The 21,334-nt window shown below is 37.2% G+C and overlaps 1 long non-coding RNA gene across 1 annotated transcript in view; it reads left to right on the forward strand.

Moving 5' to 3' along the window:
• Positions 1 to 20,828, forward strand: part of LOC132414437 (uncharacterized) — a 215,206-nt gene extending 194,378 nt beyond the window's left edge. Inside the window, exons 2-3 of the long non-coding RNA XR_009516955.1 lie at positions 13,597 to 13,690; positions 20,744 to 20,828. This is a non-coding gene — a long non-coding RNA (uncharacterized lncRNA). The remainder of the gene's footprint in view (positions 1 to 13,596; positions 13,691 to 20,743) is intronic.
• The last annotated feature ends 506 nt before the right edge of the window (positions 20,829 to 21,334 follow it).

Raw genomic sequence — 21,334 nt, forward strand, 5'->3', positions numbered from 1 at the left:
TTGGATATTTACATGCATACTATTTTTTGTTTTCACAAAATTGGACTTTAACGCACATCGTGTTTTGCAACTCTTGTCATGACTTTCTTGTAAAATCTTTTCTGATAGTATTATTCATTTACTAAATTCCACAAAATTATAAATTATTACATAATTTATCCACTATTATTGGAGATGTAGGTTGTTTGAATCTTTTAATTACATAAAAAATGTTATGTTGAACATTCTCGCAGGTAAATGTCTACCTGTGCATATTCATGATTATTTCCAGGAAGTAAAATAACTAGAACAAAGAATGGCTGAATATTTTTAAAATCCTTACCTCCCTATTGGTGACATCAATGCCTTAAAATCAAACACAGGTGATAATAGAAAGACAATGCTTGGGGCCATCCCATTAGCTTTATAAGAATTTTTTCTGTCACTTCTTTGGAGATAGAAATCTCATAGTCAACTGCATTAGTTATAGAATAGAGCTTCTATACTCTAAAGAGATGGTAAGTAAGTGTATTTAGGTTCTAGGTTTTTAAACAGCCTTCATTTAAAATGCATGGCATGACTTAGAAAACAAATTTAAGGTTACCAAAGGGGAAAGGTTGGGAGAGATAAATTAGGAGGTTGGGATTACATATACGCACTACTATATACAAAATAGATTATCAACAAGGACCTACTGTATAGCACAGGGAACTCTACTCAGTACTTTGTAATAGCCTATATGGAAAAAGAATCAGAAAAAGAATAGATATATGTGTATGTATAACTGAATCACTTTGCTGTACACCTGAAACGAACACAACATTGTAAATTAACTATACTCCAATATAAAATAAAACGTTTTAAAAATGTATGGCATGTCATTTCATCTCTATGGAGAGGGACTACTGTACTTTGCTATGAGTAGAGACAGCTCTCAGTGGTGAATGTAATCAGATTGGGAAAGGTGGACAACTCCAGGAATTACCAGCAAAAGCATGGGCCGGACTGAAGACAAATGAAACTTTTGTTAAAGGAAAATATCTACAGGGAGAGTTTGCAGAGGCATGAAAAGTAAAGTTAATGTTCATCAGTGTAGCCCAGTCATGAGCTGTGGCTACTCCCCTGCAGATCTACATACCTGTAAGGAAGAAAAAAATATTTTTTCTGACCTTGAAGCTTATGATCATTGAATGCTGAAACCTTAGAAATCATTTGGATGACATCTGTCGAAAATTACAGGATAAAAATAACAGCTAACTGAATGTTATTCTGTATTCCAGATACAGTGTTAAATGCTTATGTACACTGTTACCAGTATTCCTCACAGCATTTTTAGGAAGGAGAGATCCCCATTCTACAAATGTAAAACTGAGGCTAGAAGACTTAACAAATTTAGAACTTGAAGATGGTCGTAGAGTTAATAACTGTTGGCCCACGTCTGAATAACACCAAAATCTATCATCTTAGATGCTTACTTGGCTTCAGGAAAGTAAAAGAGAGACGTGTGTAGAAAGGAGGATTTTGAAATTAGTTAATGATTAAATCATTTTTTGAACTATTTGAATGATGATGACATACTCATGATATAAGAGAAACAAGCCAATCTCTTTTTAATATAATGTGAAATCAATTTTTAGATCAACATGAAAGTTTGCAAAAGATAAATTTGTGTGTGTGTGTGTGTGTGTGTGTGTGTGTACACAGCCTTGTATACAGCAGTGGTCTTTGAATGATAGAGTCATAAATGATTTAAGTTTACCTCATTATTTTGCATTTTCTATAATGAAGATGATAGTCTATTTTATAAGTTCCTTTTTAATAATCAACAGAATGTGTAACCATTTATTTCTAAAAAAACAGAAAGTGGGGTGGCTGACTGAAAGCTTTATTGAATTTTCCACAAATATGCACAAGGGAAAGTGATCATTTTTCTAATTAATAGTACAGATATGGAGTTAGACATAAATTCCTTCTGTGCTGTTTTTAATTTGTGAGACAATCAAAGGTTACAATATCTAAGAAGAATTAGGACAAATCAGTCCATGAAATACTTTATCTTTCTCTTGAAACAAATAGTAAATACACACATGCAGGAATAAAACATTAACCTTACACTGAATTCTTGTTACAGAACTCAAACAAGCCTCCTGGAAGCTGCTACCAAAGATTTAAATTACCAAATATTTTGCAACAGTCAACATAGGTTGAGATCCAATTCTCGGAAAGTTCAGGGGTTTTGAGCATGGGCCACCTGTTCTCCTTGCTTGGCCCTCTAATAAACCTTTCTCTGCTCAAAAAACCAAAAAAAAACAGACTCGATTCTCTTAACTTTAATCTTACACATACTGCAGTTGCAAATGGCTGAAAACACATTGCTTTTCAATCAAATCAAAGTAGACCTTGGGATCTAGCAAATGTCTGGAACAAGTAGAAATGGCAACATAAGTTGAAGTCCTGGGCTTCCTTTGAGATGTAGACTGCCTTTGAACATTATATTGGTCTCAGTTTGGGAACTGAAAATCACTTGTAATGAATTCAATGCCATTTCTGTGAGTCTGTGAACTCACAGAGTTAATGCAGGTAAGGTTATTTGTTTTCAATGAGCCATTTAATATCATGAAGGAGGGTTTTTGTAATCCCTAATTAATTTTTGCCCTCAGCCCACCAATTGATTAATAACCCAGGGGAGTGAACAGGCAGCCTCCTTCCCCTTCCAAATAATTGCTACCCCAGTAGCAATGTCACATGCAAAACCACCACTGTTAAAATAATAACAAATCTGGGTAAATGATGATGGCCTTAATGAGTCAAACAAATTTCAATTCTTATTGATTAATTGGTGAAATTTATATCATAACCACTGCAAATCTACCTTAAATAAATGTAGGCATGGAGAAGGGAGCTTTGATTTTTATCGAGACTACTTCAACTATCCAAACAAATGTTTCTTTTTTTCATGAGCAGAATATAACATAGGCCTGTGCAAGATGACTGACTACTATATTTAACTCAGACAAATGCATAACAAATCACTATTCTGCAGTAAGAAGGCACACCTCATAGGCTCCTGTTTCTTTCTTTTTTTTTTTTCTTTCATTGGGGCCTGGATATAAGACCACAGCCATCTAAATAATCCTCCAGAAATAAACCAATGAAATTGTGAGTCTGACAACAGACACAGTATTATACCTGCAGCTGCGAAATGTTTCCATAGTCCAACCGCCTTTCCAGTAAAAATTTTATCCTGGGGGAAAGTCAGCAACTAAGATTTTAACTACTTTTCTGCAATAGAAAAGTTTGGAGTAATTGAGCCTTCATAAATTTCAATGTTTATGGCCTTTATTTTTCTTACAGAATTACCCACCCATCAAGTATATTGTGAAAATACTACCAGTGTATTACTATGTTCCCATATAAATAAATTCTTTAAAAAAATTCGGATGATGAACAATGAGACTACCTCCTAAGAAAGTACAGAATTCCAAAACAATTTTCTTGTTTTCTATATTACTTGCCATATTCATAATTGTTGAACGAGCGTTTCAATTACATGAATATTGGAAACTAAGAAAGTCTGTAGATGTTTTGGCCAATTACCTGAACTGTGCACATTCACTAACTAGGCTGCTCTGTTTTGATGGAATTCTAAAAGGTTAGAATGTTTGGACCTTGTATCCTTCCTGTTCTCTTTGCAGAAATAGTATTTATTTCTGCACAGCCAGGAATATATGAACATATTTTCAATGGATACCATGCTAATACTGGGATTATGACATAGTGAACTTGTTCTTTGCTACCCGGGAATCTACACGGGTATTGGAAAGAAAGATCGTTTACAATAAACAGCAAGCGACCTCTGGAACTTTGGTGAGAATATAAGGAGTTACAACTGTTAAAAGGAACATCTGCATTACTTTTCAAAATTTTAAATGTGAGCGCCCTAACGTACTAGTTCCAGTAATACATCCACATACATGCCTGTGTAGCAAAACTGTATAATGATGTCCACCATGATATTGTCTGTAATGGCAAAGAACAACAATATATGAAAGGACTGTCAAAAGGAAAACGTTTATAATCTTTGCTTATCCTGAGTTCTTCCAAAGAACACAGCCTGAGGAGATGGCTTGCCTGTAGGTTTATTTTGGGAATGGCTCCCAATCACTGGGAGTGGAAGCAAGGGAGTTAGAGAAAAGGAGGGGACGTATTATTTCTTCTTTTTGCAAGACAAAACCAATTTATTGTTTTGTTCTCATCTCTCCTCAAATGTAGTGCTTTTTTTTTTTTCATGGAAAGGCATTTTATTTTAAATACAGCAGTGTGTACATGTCAATCCCAGACTCCCTAACTATCCCTTCCCCCCCACCCTTCCACCCGGTTGCCGTAAGTTCGTTCTCTAAGTCTGTTAGTTTGTTTCTGTTTTGTAGAGAAGTTCATTTGTATTTTATTTTATTTTTAGATTCCACATATAAGCGATATCATATATTTGTCTTAACTCTGTCTGACTTACTATTTCTAAAGCATGTTATCGATCTTGTGGTTTCCAGGGCAACTGCGTTATCAATCCTGCTTGGGTACCCTCTGAAGGAATGTGTAGAACTGGCTTTGCTAGTATTTCCTGGGGATTGGAATCTGGTATTTGTGGCCTCCAACACTCATGAGTTTCCCTATGGGGTCTCAGCTTCCTTGCACCTCCAAGTTCTCTCCTTGTAAGAATTTCTGAGCAGTTGCCCACGGGCCTCCGACGTGGTGGCAGAGAAATCAAAGGGCAGAAAGGGAAAGTCCCGCAGTGCAGTGGAGCGAAGGCTCAGCCTGTGAACCACAGAGCAGATTCAGCCCTGTTTCCGCTGCGTCCCACAAACGCCATATGTTCATTTTCATTCAATTAAAAATTCATTGGCCTTTTGATTTTCCTTTGACCCATCAGTTCTTTAGGTGTATTATTTAACTCCCCCAATTTGGGATTTCCCAGCTGTCTTTCTGTTATTGATCTTTAGGTTGATGGTGTGGGGACAGAAAACATGATTTGCATGATCTCACCACTTTTAAAAAATGTTTATCTTATATTGGGTTACAGTTGATTTACAGTGTTGCGTTAGTTTCAGGTGTCCAGCAAAGTGATTCAGTTATCCATATCCATATATCCATTCTTTTTCAGACTCTTTTCCCACATAGGTTATGACAGAATATTGAGTAGAGTTCCCCGTGCTCTACAGTAGGTCCTTGTGGATTATCTATTTTATATACAGCAGTGTGTATCACTTTTAAATCGAGTTTGTTTAATGGCAAAAAGTATAACCCATCATGGTGAATTATCCTCGTGCCTTTAAATGTGCGTTCTGTGTGTCGGGTGGAATGGTCTCTAGATGCCAATTAAGGTCAAGTTGGATGAGAATGCCGTCCAGGTCTTCTATGTCCTTTTAGGTTATCTGATTAATTTATTATTAAATTCTGAGAGAGGAGTGCTAAAGTCTCCAACTGTAATTGGAGATCTGCCTCTGTCTTCTGTTCTATCAGTTTTTACTTCGTGCATTTTGAAGGCCTATTTTGATGTATATATACATTTAAATTATGTCCTTGGTGAATCAAACCCTTGACCACTTTGTAATGTCCTTCATGATTTCTGGCAATGTTCCTTTTACAATGTCTATCTGATATGAATAGTCATTCCAGCTTTGTTTTGACTCTGGTATGATTCCTTTTACTTTAGTCAGTCTGTTTTATTCTTGGGGTGGATTTTTCATGGACAATATATAGTTAGGTCTCACTTTTTTATCTAGTTTGATCATCCTGTCCTTTCGTTCATTATTTTTGGATAATTCTTGGATGTTACCTCTTCAGATTCTTCCCTCTTCTCTCTCTTCTGGATCCTTATTACACCTATGTTAGGCCATTCAGGATTGACCTACAGCTCTTGAATGATTTGTAGTTTTCCCACATTTTTTTCACTTTTCATTTGTTTCTTTAATTTCTGTTTACCTGTCTTCAGGTTCACTAATTCTTCCTGGAGGTGTCAAGTTGGTTATAAAGGAATGTACAGCTACAATAATTCAGTTAGTAGACTATGTCCTCAATACTTAAAAGACAAACCAAAGCTTAACTATCACTCTTCCCCACTCCACGCACACCATTTTTGTTAAGATTCCAGGAATATGGAATAACGAATACAATCATTTTAAGTGTCTAGAAGCGTCCATCCTAGTAAAAATTAACTTACACCTGAAGATGCTTTGTTGAAGCTTTAGGAATATTTGCCAATGAGTATTTTAAGCTCTTCTGTGAAGATTCACTTCCTTTTTGTCATATGGACACAACCTCAGTTTGACATGTCTTAGGTAAGAGCTACCCACATCCCTATAAATGTTGATACGGCATAAGTGAGAGGTCAGTGAAGATTTTTCAGCCTGCTTGAAGCCATAAGTATGCATATATGAAAGGGAAAGTATTTTTTTTTAATTTTTGAAACAACAAAGAAAGGGAAAATAGTACAAATGCTGCCCCAGAGGCTTGTATATTTTTAAAGGGCCTGGTTATCTTATATCTACTTGTCTCCACCTCCGTTCCCATATGTATTTTCTAGTTACATATTTGTTGATGTTATTCGTTCTCGACATTCTTCCTTTTAATGAATTAAATATCACCAGTCTGATGGCTGTTATTCTGGGGTAAACTAAAGACACACTTATTATGAACATACTTGATTTATTACGGCCCCCAAAACAATCATGATAAGAGACGGCTTTCATTACCTTAATCCTCACCATTAGCAGTTTCAAATACATTTTGGTGAAAAAAAGGAATTAGGAGTAAGTAAATAACAAAGTAACTTTCCTTTGGGTTTTGGAAAAAGATAGACTTTCATTCACTTCACATTTCACACTTTCTCATGTTTCTTCTTATACCTGTTTACATATTTGTGAGATGGCCGACCAGGGCTTCGGGGTAAAATATTTAGCTATGGACAGTTTTTCTCTATGCAAATCCATATGGCCTAGTTAATACAGTTATTGAGTTAAATTTGCATACTGACTCTGGGAAACTCAAGGATTTTCTAGGAGTTCCATTGGCAAGCATGTTTGGGTGTCCTATGGACACACAAAAAAGAATTTGGAGGGACTTGCCTGGTGGCCCAGTGGTTAAGAATCCACCTGCGAATGCAGGGGACATGGGTTCAATCCCTGGTCCGGGAAGATCCTACACGCTGCAGAGGACTAAGCCTGTGCGCCACAACTACTGAGCCTACGTTCCATAACTACTGAAGCCCACGTGCCTAGAGCCCGTGCCCTGCACCAAGAGAAGCCACTGTAATGAGAAGCCCGCCCGCTGCAACAAGAGAAAGCCCATGCACAGCAACGAAGACCCGACACAGCCAAAAATAAATTAATTAAATAAATAAATAAAAAAAAAATAGAATTTGGAGCCGTCACCAAGCCTACTGAGTAACTCGGTTGGGCATGACCATAACTTGGATCCTATGTACTCTAAGCCGCGTACCTGGCCTCTGAGCTCAGCTGACAGTCACTTATGAGGCTTAAGAATTTGACATATGTAGAATGACGTAAAAAGATCTTCTTATTTCAGAAGACAATGAAAATGATCCAGGGAAGATCATTCTTATAATACTGATGTAATATCGTGGTGGCATTAGAGCTAGTGGGTGTACGAACACTCCGTAACAATTGCCTTTTACAGATACAAGAGGAGAATGGCTCTATACAAAAATAAAATCTTTGGGATACCCTGGTGTGGCTTTGGGACGTCTGATGGCCACATCGTTAGGAAGAGGGTGGTGTCAGACACAGAGTTGGGGGTTAAGTATTGCCTCCTACTTGGAAGCCCCCTGCATTTAAAGCATTACACCATGTTATTCCTTATTCCAGTTGTCTATTTTTGAGTCGCAAATAACTCCAAATATTAGGGGCTGAAAACAATACCACTTATTTTGTGCACATGTTAAGAAAGAACTGTGGCAACTCTCCGTCTTTTATAAGGACATCAATCCTTTTGGACAACCCCCTCCCATAATCTAGTGACCCTGAACTAATTACCTCTCAAATGTGTCATCTCCAAATACCATCCTACTGGAGGTTACTGCTTCAGTATAAACTTAGAGGAGACACAATTCAGTCCATATCAGATATTGACCTGTAATTTTCTTTTCTTTTAATGCCTTTTATTCGTTTGAGTAGTAGAGTCATGCTGGTTTCATAAAATGTATTGATTAATGCTCTCTCGTCTTCTATGTTTTTGGAAAGATTGTGTACAGTTTGTATCACTTCTCTCTTAAATGTTCTGTCCAATTTACCATTGAAGCCACCTACGTCTGTATATTTTTTCTGAATATGTTAAACTACAAATTCAATTTGTCTTCTTCTGAAATTGGGCCTTAGTTTGGGGAGATTCTAATTCAACAGAGTTTTATGGTTTTGAGTTTCAACTGGGGCCAGTTTCCTAAACCTTCTTACTCCCCATCCTGAAACTCACACGCAGGGACCCTAAATTCACCCCCATGAAAGCTGGGGTCTGGAAATTTATTTAAGGCTCAATTCAATTATCAGAGACACCTGTGCTCCAACCAAACGCATACACAATGGGGAGGGGCGCCTGTGACACTTAGATTAAAGGACTTTCTCTCCATCACGTCAATTACAAACAGGCCTAAAGGACTAGTCCTGGAATTTTACCCCACATCTGATAAACAGAATACACTTAATGTCCTAATTTTTGGCCGGATCTCTGAGAGATTTACTCCTTAAAGAAGGCTCAGAGAAAGAGAGAATGGGGAATTTTCTGGAAACTAATGAGCCTTGGAGACTCGGCTTTCCCCCTCAATTGACTTTGCCACACAAGATCAGATTGGCAGAACATCAATATAAACTTTATTTGCTGGGATTGACTCTGGACACACTGCATATTTCCTGCTGGAATATGTGTACGTATAGGTATAAATGGATGTACTTTTCCCTAACACTTTGCATTCCAAGGCTTAAAAGTGCCTGGATTAAATGTAGTCTTTCTTTCTAAAGAAACTGACTTACATGGACGCTGTTTTACAACCCCCTGCAGTATTTGTAAAGTAAAATACGTTCTAAATCTTGCAGTAGTGACTGTGCAGAGGCCGTACTGCCGTAATTTTAGTCTATGGGAATTAGGCCGGTAATTAAGTATTTGAATCCACAATTTTAAGGCAGGTACTTTATCCTGTATCCATTTGTGTTGACAGAGGCCTGTGATTTTTGTCTTTCGAAAATAGGCTTAACGTTGGCCCTTAGATTCTTCTAGGCCACGTGAACATGAACAGATAACAAATACGGTCTTTTAAGCAAATAGTTTTTGTCTCTTTTTTTAATTCTGTCAAATAGCTGGCTTAACAATTTTTCTGCTTTTCCTTCCCTGAAGAGGTGTGGTATTTTCATTTTATAAGACGTGGTCATTCTGGGAACTTTCTGGAATGATGTTGAGGCTGAGAAGGTATTCCAGTATGGTTCTTGAGTTATTTGAATATGTAAAGGCCACAATTTAATCATTTTGAAGTGGATTTTTGAGAATTTTTAAAGTGAAAACCTTTCCTTATAATTGGAAATTTCAAGGTTAATGATGAGGAAGAATATGAAATACACAAGAAGAAAAACACCTGCCAAACCATCTAGTTCAATATCAAGTTGGTCCTACAGCTATTTTTGCATAATTTAATTGAAGATTTGTTGTTATAGTTAATAAATACGTTACTTTTAAGTGGATGGGTATTTTTATTTTGTAAAAGAAATCTATTAAAATCTTGAGTAAAATTTAAGCAGAAATGATTCTATCTTTCCTCAGAGTATTCCACAGATGGCATTAACTCTTGGAGGGTACGAACACTCACACCAAAAAATATGGAAAATCAAAACGTAACGTTATACTATAGTAACATTTGTAGAAATGAGTCTTCCAGTCCCCTTTTCTAGAAACTGACGCTTCCTCTCCCCTCATAATTATCACTGGCAGCGCCACATGAGTAAATATGGTCCTGCCTTTCAGCAGCAGCTGACGGTTCCCGGTCGGACAACCCCCCTTCCCCCATTCCCCCAAGCCCCGCCAATGATACTTTCTTTGTCAGTAGAAACGAAAATCATCAGTTTTCTTCCAGATGAGGAAAGTTCCAAAAGGATAAGATATTGTATTGGTCTTGATTCTTCAGAGAAACAACACCATTAGGATAGATAGATAGATAGACAGATAGATAGATGGATAAAACAGATAGATAGAGAATTATTAGAAGGAGTTGACTCAAATGGTTATGGAGGCTGAGAAGTCCTAAGATCTTCAATCAGCAAGATGAAGACCTAGGGGAGCTGATGGTAAAGTTCCAGTCTGAACTTGAGTCCAAAGACAGGAGCCGACAGATGGACAAGCCCAAAGAGTGAGCAGAGAGAGTGAATTCTCCTTTGCTCAGCCTTTTTTGTTCTATTCAGGCCTTCGAAGGCTTGGATGAGGTCCATCCACGTTGGGGAGGGCCATCTACTTTATTCAATCTATCGATTCAAATGTCAATCTCATCCAGAAACATCCTCATAGACACACTCAGAAAAGCTGTTTAAACAAATATCTGAACTTGAAACTAACACAACATTGTAAATTATACCTCAAGAAAGATAGAAAATCTGAAAAAAATAAAAAACAAAGCCACCTGAAGGCTTCAGTTGAGTTAAAAAAAAAAAAAAAAATCTGAGCATCTCATAGCCCAGGCAGGTTGACACATAAAATTCACTATCACAGGTACCATCAGATGAGGTATTATAAGTGATCGTTTTCCCCTATTATAAGTGATCATTTTCCCCTATAAGGAGCAAGGTAATCTGCAGTGAAGTGAAAGGATGAAGCTGTCACAAGGAGAAAAGTAGGCAACTAAGGAAGAAAAAGAGGTCTGGAAAAACATAAACCCTGATCTCAGATGTTCCTGAGACACGCTTTACCTTTCCCAGGGTTTAAGTGCCCTGAGAAATAATATCCCTGTGTCCATTGATTTAATTCCCATCTTTTCTTTAGTAATTTGAATTTGGTTTCAACTACTTGACACCAAAAATACAAACTAATATTGATGGCTGAGTCTGATGAAAAGAACATACAACTGGGAGAAGGCAGGCTAGTTTCTAGCCCTGAGTGTGCCACAAATCGTCTGAGTTTGGGGAACTCAATTCCCCCTCCAGACTTCAGGCATCTTATCTCAGGAGTACCCACTAACTCATTTTTTTTAAACAATCAAATATTGAACTCAAGCTATATGCTAGGCACCTGTGATGACACAACGCTTATAGTGGTAAACAAATAAACAAACAAAACATGATTATACAAGTTATACGAGCTAGAGGGGAGAATTTGATGCTGGTCTCTCTGACTTTAATGCTTTTCAACACTAGTACAATACTCATATGAATTGATAGCAATTTAAAGCCCCATATTTTATCCATTATATCTGGCTTTTTATCCGTAGCAAAATAGTGTATTCCCCCCAATAATTATTCAAACGTAAGGAGATATCTCAGTACCGTATTTATACACAGAAATATAAATTATATCCACCACAGGCCATTTAAAATATGCTTTCACTTTAAAATTACATCTGGAGGTCGCTTTGTGAAAATAAAATAACTGTTGATTTATGGGTCTTAATAAGAGTCTGATCCTTTCTTATAATAGAAGTGTTATTTATGTTGTTCCTGTTAAGACAGGAAAGTTTGTCCATGGGGGCGGAAGCCATTGATTTCCCTTTGGGGGTCTTAAAAGTGATTTTCTATTCCACAAGCTAGAAAGAAAACCCCTGCTTTATGCATCCAAAGCTTATCTTCCCTTCAAAACCCACTCAATCCCTCTCTGATTTGTGCCCATGAATCTTTCCCGGACCCCTTCAACTCTGTGATCTCATGCTGCTCTAAACTCACTGCACTGACTTGCCTTTCAGCAGTGGAACCTGGGAACACAGCATGAAGACAGATAACAATATTTCAGGAACAGAGAAACTGAGGCGCGCACAAGTGAAAGGACTGGGGAAGCCCTGAAGGTTAAGCACAGCCGAAGGGTCAGAAATACGGAGTAGCTTTCTGAAAAAAAGATGACGAAGTTAAGCAAAGGACGCTGTATCGTGTGTAATTCCAGCTTTGTGGACGGCACCGACCGACAGATCTCTCATGCTGGGTCACTGGTGCTACTCCTGCCAAGAGCGAAATAGATTTTAGTACTGTCGTCAGTGGCGTAGGCAGGTAGAGATGCGACTTGTTTCGAGAGGAGGAGAAATGCCATGGCATGGAATCCTCGCTTCCGCACTGAGTTCTTTTCTGTTATTACTATTACTTTAATCAGTTTAGAATTTTTTTAAATTGATTTACGCATGGTAAGTTAACACCATCCCATAAATGGGGAATATTCGTTAATGTCTGATTGATCAATCAACCTCAAAGCTCTCGGCGGCTTACAACTATCAGTTGTGTCCTTGCTCAGAGGTGGCTCCACAGCGGGTCGGCTGGGTTTGGTTCTGTGCTGCCAGCTGGGTTCAAGAAGACCCCACAGGTTTTCTCATTCTCCTTGTACCAATAGCTTCCTATTCCACTCTTGGCGGATCTCAGAGGCACACGTGGGCAAGTGGAATCAAGAAAATGTGTTTTAAGCCTTGGTGTACGTTTCATGTTTGCTACCATTCCACTGGCCAAAGCAAGTCACATGGTCACACGTCCAAGCCCCCTAGCAGAGGGTGAGGAAAGTTCCTCTTTCATAGCTGAAGGCTCTGCAGTTTTATAAAGGATGTAGTTGTTATAAAGGAGTGAAGAAATGACAATAATCCAATCCATCACATAAAGCTGACAGTAAACCGTACCAAATGCTTATAAGAAAAATCAGTATCTCCCCATACCAATCCTGTTCCCGAGAGGCAAATACTTTCTGTTTCTTTTGGTGTTGACCTTCGTCTATCTGTCTGTCTATCTATCCATTAGTAAATAATACTATAATTATATTTAGTATAACTTGGTATTAATACATATTTATCAGTTTTAGACATTATCAAATTCCTGTAACACTAGATGAGTTCGGCATTGTTGCATACTCACCCGTATTTTCCCTTCTCCCATTATATCAATATAATATTATCACAATTTGGGGCTTTAATCTGTTACCAGTATTTACATATGCTATAGATATAATTCAGTGCTTACATAATATTTTTAATTTCCTACACTTAACAATTCTATTTCTGCTTAAATCTCTTCATACCTATTTCCAGTTTTTAATGTTCCAAACGACCTGTCGGACACCTGTCACTAATTTTTCCCAGTATTCAAGCACAAATCCTAGCACCCTATTAATTGCATCCCCTGTCCCCCAACACACACACCTTGGACACCTCCCCCCATCAAAGTTTCACATCCTTCTCTCTTGTCTGGACTAATGCTTTCTGCTCCTAGTGCAAACCCATCATCCCTGGGCTCTCTTTACTTCTTTGCTTGTGATGCACACTACTAGTTCTCAATATTCTATTAGCGTTCAAAGTTTCTGCTGAGAAGCCAAATTTCAGATTCTTAGTATATGATCTATTTTATTTCTCCCATAAGTTCCTAATATATCCTTTTTATTTTTTTCTTCCAGTTTTCCGGAGATATAATTGTCATGCAGCTCTGTATACATTTACGGCATACAGCATAATGACGTGACTTACATACATCATGAAATGACGATCACAGTAAGTTTGGCGAACATCCGTCATCTCATAGAGACGCACAATTAAAGAAATAGAAAAAAGGTTTGTGTGTGATGAGAACGCTTAGGATTTACTCTTTTAATATCTTTCATATGTAAAATACACATATCCATTTTATTTTAATTAGTGACATTTTCAAATTGAAGATCCCAGGCTTCAACTCTTTGTTTGTTCTACTTTCTGGAAGTTATTCTCTGGATTACCCTGGTCTAAGTCACCATTGTCTCTTGCCTTGATGAATATAATACCCTCTGAAATAACTTTCCTGCTCTTAACTTTGCTTTATTGTGGTTCAGGCTCAAAAGAGCAACCACAGGGACCCTTTAGATATTGTCAGAATAAATGTCCTCTGCTCTAAACTTTGCAGTGGTTTGTATCCTGTATTTCAGAGTAGGAGCTAACAGAATCTTTATAACAGCCTACAGGGCCATACTGATCTAGAACATCATTAGCCCCGTGCTCTGAATTCTTACTTTCTTCCTTTTCCTCATTCTCTCCTGGACACACCAGCTGCTTTGCTAATTCCTTAATATAGTCCTTGTCTTTGGAAATAAAATGTGAGCCACAGATGGAAGCCACATGCATGATTTCAAAGATTTTAGTAGACATTTAAAAAAAAAGAAATAAAAAACTGATTGAAATTAATTGTAATAATATATTTAACGGAACTCAATATGTTTAGAATTTATCATTTTAATATGCAGTCAAAAAATTTTAACTTATAGACTTTGAAAACAAACTGATGTTTACTAAAGGGGAAAGATTGGGGGGAGGGAGAAATTAGGAGATTGGGATTAACGTACACACACTACTATATATAACATAGATAATCAACAAGGACCTACTGTAGAGCACAGGGAACTCTGCTCAATATCCTGTAATAATTTATATGGGAAAAGAATCTGAAAAAGAATGGATATATGTATATGGATAACTGAATCACTTTGCTGGACACCTGAAACTAATGCAACATTGTAAATCAACTGTACTCCAATATAAAATAAAAATTAAATTAAAAAAAATTTTAATTAATGAGACACTTTACACTCAGTCTTTGAAGACTGTTTTTTGTTTTTTAACATCTTTATTGGAGTATAATTGCTTTACAGTGTTGTGTTAGTTTCTGCTGTATAACAAAGTGAATCAGCTATATGCATACGTATATCTCCATATCTCCTCCCTCTTGCGTCTCCCTCCCACCTTCCCTATCCCACCCCTCTCGGTGGTCACAAAGCACCGGGCTGATCTCCCTGTGCTATGCGGCTGCTTCCCATTAGCCATCTATTTTACGTTTGGTAGTGTATATATGTCCATGCTACTCTCTTACTTCGTCCCAGCTTACCTGTCCCCCTCCCCATCTGTGTCTTTATTCCTGTCCTGCCCCTAGGTTCATCAGAACCATTTGTTTTTTTAGATTCCATAAGACTGGTGTGTTTTTTACATTTATACAACATCTCAATCAGACTAACTTTTGATCTATAACTACCCTTCAAAAACATCCCAAATGGAGGGAAGGGGCCAGGCCCTACACTGGCCAATCACTGCGTATGGACCACACCGGACGAGAGGGTACAGCTTCCTTCCATGGAGAGCAATGCCTGGGGAGAGACAGCTGTCAGTAGTCAGCCTGTAATAGAAATGAGCCATCAAAGTCTTTGACTCTAGAGGGAGGGTCTGAGCCATGTACCAGAGCACCTAAAATAGAAATTAAAATGTAACAAAAGTTAAAAGTAAAGATGCAGTAGGCAGACCTTTTAAAAACATGCATTTATTTATAACCCACACTTCTTGTCTGGGGCATACTCTTAATTAAAAAAACAATGATTGCTCCATATTATCAAGGGTCAAGAGTTTTTAGTAAGTCAGTAATTTGAGCAAAGTGTCTAAATGATGCCAGCTTCAAAACCTAGATTGAAACATCCAAAGAAATCGTATATATATATATTATTATATATGGAAAAACTCTGCTTTAGTGAGAAATCGAAAACAAGATCCTATCCACATGCTAAAAATTTCTCAAGTGTTTTTTTTATAAAGTTATGATGAGATTAAAGCAAGATATTAACTCTTCCTTCTGATAAAGCAGCTTAAGAGAAATTAAATGGAAGAAATCCTGGTGAAAATCCTCCTGACATGCAAAACGCAGCATAAATGAATCTGAGACTTTGGGCCGATTAAGACCTGGGGTTGACAGCGAATGATCCAAAAGGGTTTCCTTTTGTGTCGTGGACCAGAAACATTTGGGAGAATCTGTGAAAGAGATACATCAGGCAGCAAATCCAGGGGACAATGAAGTTTCTTCTTGATCAGGCAGAGCTTGTCAGTGATATTTCAGACAGCGGCACCAGAAAGGGTATCAGACATAGACACATTCATTGTGTGGGGAGTGAAGGCAGGCAGAGCAGAACGGGGCTTCTTGATAGCTGTCCCCAGTGAGGCAGCTTCCCCAAGCACGCAGAGATAAATGCCACTGCTGGAAATACTAACCTGTCATACACTTTCTATTGCTGAAGTGGTGATGACGATGTACATCTACTTCATCTGTTCACATTAGGTCTGGCTGCCCTAGCAGAACGTCCACGTAAGAATGGCTTAAATGAGATGTAATAAGTAAGTGTTACAAACAGTACAGAAGGGTAGATAGAATCAGAGATGACTGAAGTTCCAGAAGAAGAGAAATACGGAGCAGAAGTAATCATCAAAAATAGAATAATATAAACTCCTTGAGTAAAAGACCTGAATCTGGAGGATGTATAAGTGGAATACACTGGAAAAAATTAATTGAAATAGACCAATATATGCCGCCTGACCCTAAAATGATGAAAAACGAAACCCAAAGTGTTAAGTAAACAATATAAATAAAATAAAATTTGTTATTAGAAAAGAAGAAGAAATGAGGTTGCCCTCAGATTTCTCTTCCTCAGCCTTAGACACAGAAATACAAAGGGGATATGATCGCAAACTTGGAAGGAAATGGGTTATTATTCATGATTTCTATTACCAAACAGGGTATGATTCAAAGATAAAGACACACATGTTTTCCCTAAAAGCACTGATTGAAGACATTCTTTAGTTAACTGAATCAAAATAAAGCTCTCAAAAGTGGGCAGTTTCTATAATAACATAAAAGAGAAAAAGCACAAAAAGACATTTAAACTGGTTATGAAAAGACAAGCATGTGATTTGATAATTGTAAATGTAATTATCAAACAAAATGTAAACTAATTATCATTAGAAGAGATGCATGATATAAAATAATTATCACAAGCAGGTTCTAAATACCTGATCGTATCCCCAAAAGTGAGGGGCTGGGGTGTACAAGAGGAAATGAACATGTGCTAATTTCCTTGTCTTAAATAGGGAGGGGGGTCAACAAAGATTACCTTCTGGTTGATATTGGTAAAGAGAAATTAGGTTCAAGTGTGTTTTCCCCCCAAAATAAAGTTATTATTTATAAGATTAAATGAGTTAGTTGTTAAATAACTCAAGGTAAATAAATTATAACCTATGATGGAAAATTAAAAAACAAACCCAAAAACCCCCATAAGAATGGAAATAATAAAACTTGATAGCCAAATTTATTAGTGATGACAAAAAATACAAATGAATTAGAACTTTGCTATGATGCAGGACAAGAGTTTGGATTTATAAAATCTCCTCTCCAAAAATAATAAAATAAGATTTATGAAGTAAATATAACCAGGAATGTACAGTCACCAGTGAAACAAGCTAAGGGCCCTTAGACAAACATAAATAGTAAAAAGTATTTTTTTTTACGTTTCACATAAAACTATAGAAGAAGCTGGGACAAACTGAAAAAAATTAAAAATAGCAAGGAATCCACAATGACACCCCCCTTAAAAAAGAGCAGAATAATGATGATTCATAAATTTTACTACTCTCCCTACAGCCAGAAGTGGAGGTATATGCGGTATTTTGGAAAAAAAAAAAAAAAGAAGAATGTTCTCCTTTGAGTCTCTCTTCCTCCTTCTAGAAAAACAATATAAAAGCACATTACTAGGGCTGGAAAAATCAGTCAAAATTAGCCTCTCAACCCAATCCCACCACCCTCTGGCAAAATGGTAACCTCAAAGAGACCAGAGTATAATCTCCTACCTCTAATTGTTTAGCAGGAAACAAAAAGTTGTGGAATTAAAGGAAAAAAATTGCTCAGCCACTCCAAGCAACAAATTTCAATCCACAAGGCTTCCTAACCTCTGAAGCAAGAAGGCTGAAGGTTAATCCCCGTGGGAATGGCCAGTGGGTTGTTCAGAAGAGGGGACCTCAGTGCAAGGCGCTCAGGACAACTCCAGGCAAGGAACGTGGCTGTAGCTTCACACACAACCAGAGCACCTGCCCATCTCTATTTCGTTTTCCCTTCAGTTGACTAAGCATCTAACACGTTCATACTCATCCTTCAACTTGCTATGCTAGAAGCATGTTATCTGTGTCCAGGTTAAAGGAAACAATAAAAATCAAAAATTCAACACAATTTGAAAAATAAACTGGTGAAAAGTGTTAGGGAAGCTTAGGTCAGGGGAAAGATGGTTAAATATTACAGAGATACAGTAAGTAAAATATTGATGCTATGGAAGAAGCGGCATATTGACTAGTATGATGGAAAATAAATTTCCCCCAAAAGATTATAAATGGTATATACAAAACCTTAGTTTTTTTCTTTCTTTTTAAATAAGGATGGCCTCCCAAATCTTTTGTTTATTCAATAGTCACAATTAGTAACTTACTTATGGGAAAAAAATAGTTTGAAGCCGATTTCATATCATATATCAAAATAAGTTTCAGATGGATGAAAGAATAGGTAATTTGTGAAAATTTTAGAATCAACTATTGGTGAATATTATCTAATTTTGATGAGGGAAAAGACTTTCCATGCAAAAATAGGGAAAATAAATCATAATAGAAAGGATGAATCTTTTTGAATATATAAAATTTTTTAAAAATTGTATTTCAAAAAAATACCAAAAAACAAACAAACAATACCACAAACAAACAATTGTGAACAATAAGCTGGGAAACATAATTCCTCAGATAAGAGAGAAAAAATATTTATGCATATTCTTTTGTACCAAAAAACACGTTCACTTAAAATGGCACATGTGATCTGAATTCTGTGAAGAGCTGTGGGTCCTGATTACTTCCTAAACATATATTTCCTCAAGCGCCTGTCTGAGGGAGTATGGAAATTCTGTAGCACACATTTTTCAAGTAGCCATGCCTAACTGCTTCCTAATTTGTTTATGAAATTTGTGGCAATGACTTGAAGACAATAGCAGGATGAACTTATAAAAGTACAGATTTTGGAGTTTGACAAATCATGTTAGAATCCTACTTCAAATATTTCCTGGCCCCTTTGCCAGATGGAGTCACTCAATTCCTTTGAGTTTCAATTTGAAATGGTGAAATTTGAGTACATTGCTCTTTGTCAGTATGCAGTGAATATTTGTTTTCTTTCCTCCTTGTATCCCAAAGTTTTGTGGATCCCAGGTTTCTAAGTAATATATTATAAAGCGAATTCCCTAAACCTGGATTTGCAAACCATTGTCTGCAGCCCAAATTAGCCTGGATCTTTTTGTAAATAAAGCTTTATTGAAACAGAGCCATAACCATTTTATTTGCACGTGTTGTCTATGGCTACTTTCACAGTGGAACAGCAGATTTGAGTCACTGGATTGGGATTGTCTGGCCAGCAAATCCTAAAATATCATATGGCCCTTTAAAGAAAAACTTTATCTACCCCTGGAGGAATCTATATTTTTGCTTTTACCACTTGAAAGAAGACATCACTGTACTTGTGAAATATAGGTACCTGGTGAAAGCAGCATTTTACTCAAAAAGTATTAAAATGAATATTCTGCAGAATCAAAAAAAAAAAAAGAGTCAAACTCATATAGAGAGTAGTAAGTCATTTCCAGGGACTTGGGGTGGGAGGGTAGGGAGAAGTTGGTAAAAGGATACAAACTTTCAGCTATAAGATGAATAAGGTCTGAGGATCTAACATAAAACGTGGTGACTAATGTTGGTAACACTGTATTTTGTTAAGAGAGTAGAACTTAAATGTTCTCATCAAAAAAATAAGAGAGAGAAAGATAAATATGTGAGGTAATGAAGGTTTAGTTAACTAGACGGAGAGGATCCTTTCACAACGTATACGTATATCAAAACACCGAGATGGGGAGTTCCCTGGTGGTGCAGTGGTTAAGAATCTGCTGGCCAATGCAGGGGACAGGGGTTCGAGCCCTGGTCCGCGAAGATCCCACATGCTGCGGAGTAATTAAGCCCGTGCGCCACAGCTACTGAGCCCACTTGCCACAACTACTAAAGCCCACATGCCTAGAGCCCGTGCTTGGCAACAAGAGAAGCCACCGCAGTGAGAAGCCCGTGCACTGCAACAAAGAGGAGCCCCCCTCGCTGCAAGTAGAGAAAGCCCGCGCACAGCAACGAAGACCCAACGCAGCCAAAAAAAAAAAAACAAAACCGCGAAGATGTACACTTTAAATATCCTACAATTTTATGTCAATTATACCTCAGTAAAGCTGAAACAAAAAACAAAAGATTCTAAGATTCATATTTAGTATGATTTTCATGTGTTCTAAATCATTTTAGCCAAATAGTGTTTTAAAATATTTTATGTATTTTATGCCTTTCTTTTCCTCTTCTTTTCTATTCTCTTTCTTTATCAGAAAATCTAATGAGTTCTTTCTAAGCTGGAAAGTCACTGAACGTGATCCTGTCCTCATTATACCCCCTTTGATCTTGCTACAATACGAAATATAGTTAAGCAGTTGTTCTCTTCATTTAGGACTCTGGCTAAGGTGCAATAACTGATTGCCGTAAATCAGACAGAGAAGTCTGGACCTGGTATCTTTGCTTTGATTCAGTTATGTCTTGTGCTAATCCTGCCCTTGCTGAATCTGACTTTATCTGTACGTCTTTGGCCTGGAGGTCACATGGGGAGTTTGTTGGTATACCATCTCTTGGGAACTTACGAGTATTTCCTCTTTTATTCAATTTAAGGACAACCCAAGATGACGCTGTCTTTATGGATTACTGCCCTGCCATTTTAGAAATGAAGAGCTGCTCATCATTTGGGCAAGTTTAGATAATCCCACATATCCATTTGTTAAGATAAATCGGAAAATTAGGAGACGGTAGTTGTATATCATTTGTATTTATGAAACAGAGAAACCAAGAGAACATATTGTCAGGATGTTTCACTCCTTCTGCTCAGACCACAATTCTTGTTTTATTTTTTATCACCTTAATTTCCTCTATTTTAACATGATTTGTTTCCTATTCCTTCATAGTGTTGATATAATTTAAATAGCTGCAGATAGCTATCATACTTTTGAGTCATTGCTTGGACCAGAAAAGCCTGTGGGCTAGCTTCTCCTGGTTTTTTTCTTTTTCCTCAGGGATCCAGCTGGTCCATATTTTATCACTTTTGTTTTTGTAAATATGCTCTTTATTCGATTTTTCTAAATGAGTCTGAACCAAAATGCTTTTTCCTTCTGGATATGTGTATCCAGACACTGACACTTCCTGTGCTGAGAAAGACATGGTGGACATGGTAGCCAGATTTGGGTTCAGAACTTGCTTCTACTTTTT

The sequence above is a fragment of the Delphinus delphis genome, chromosome 19 (genome assembly GCF_949987515.2).
Source record: "Delphinus delphis chromosome 19, mDelDel1.2, whole genome shotgun sequence".
Lineage (NCBI taxonomy): Eukaryota > Metazoa > Chordata > Mammalia > Artiodactyla > Delphinidae > Delphinus > Delphinus delphis.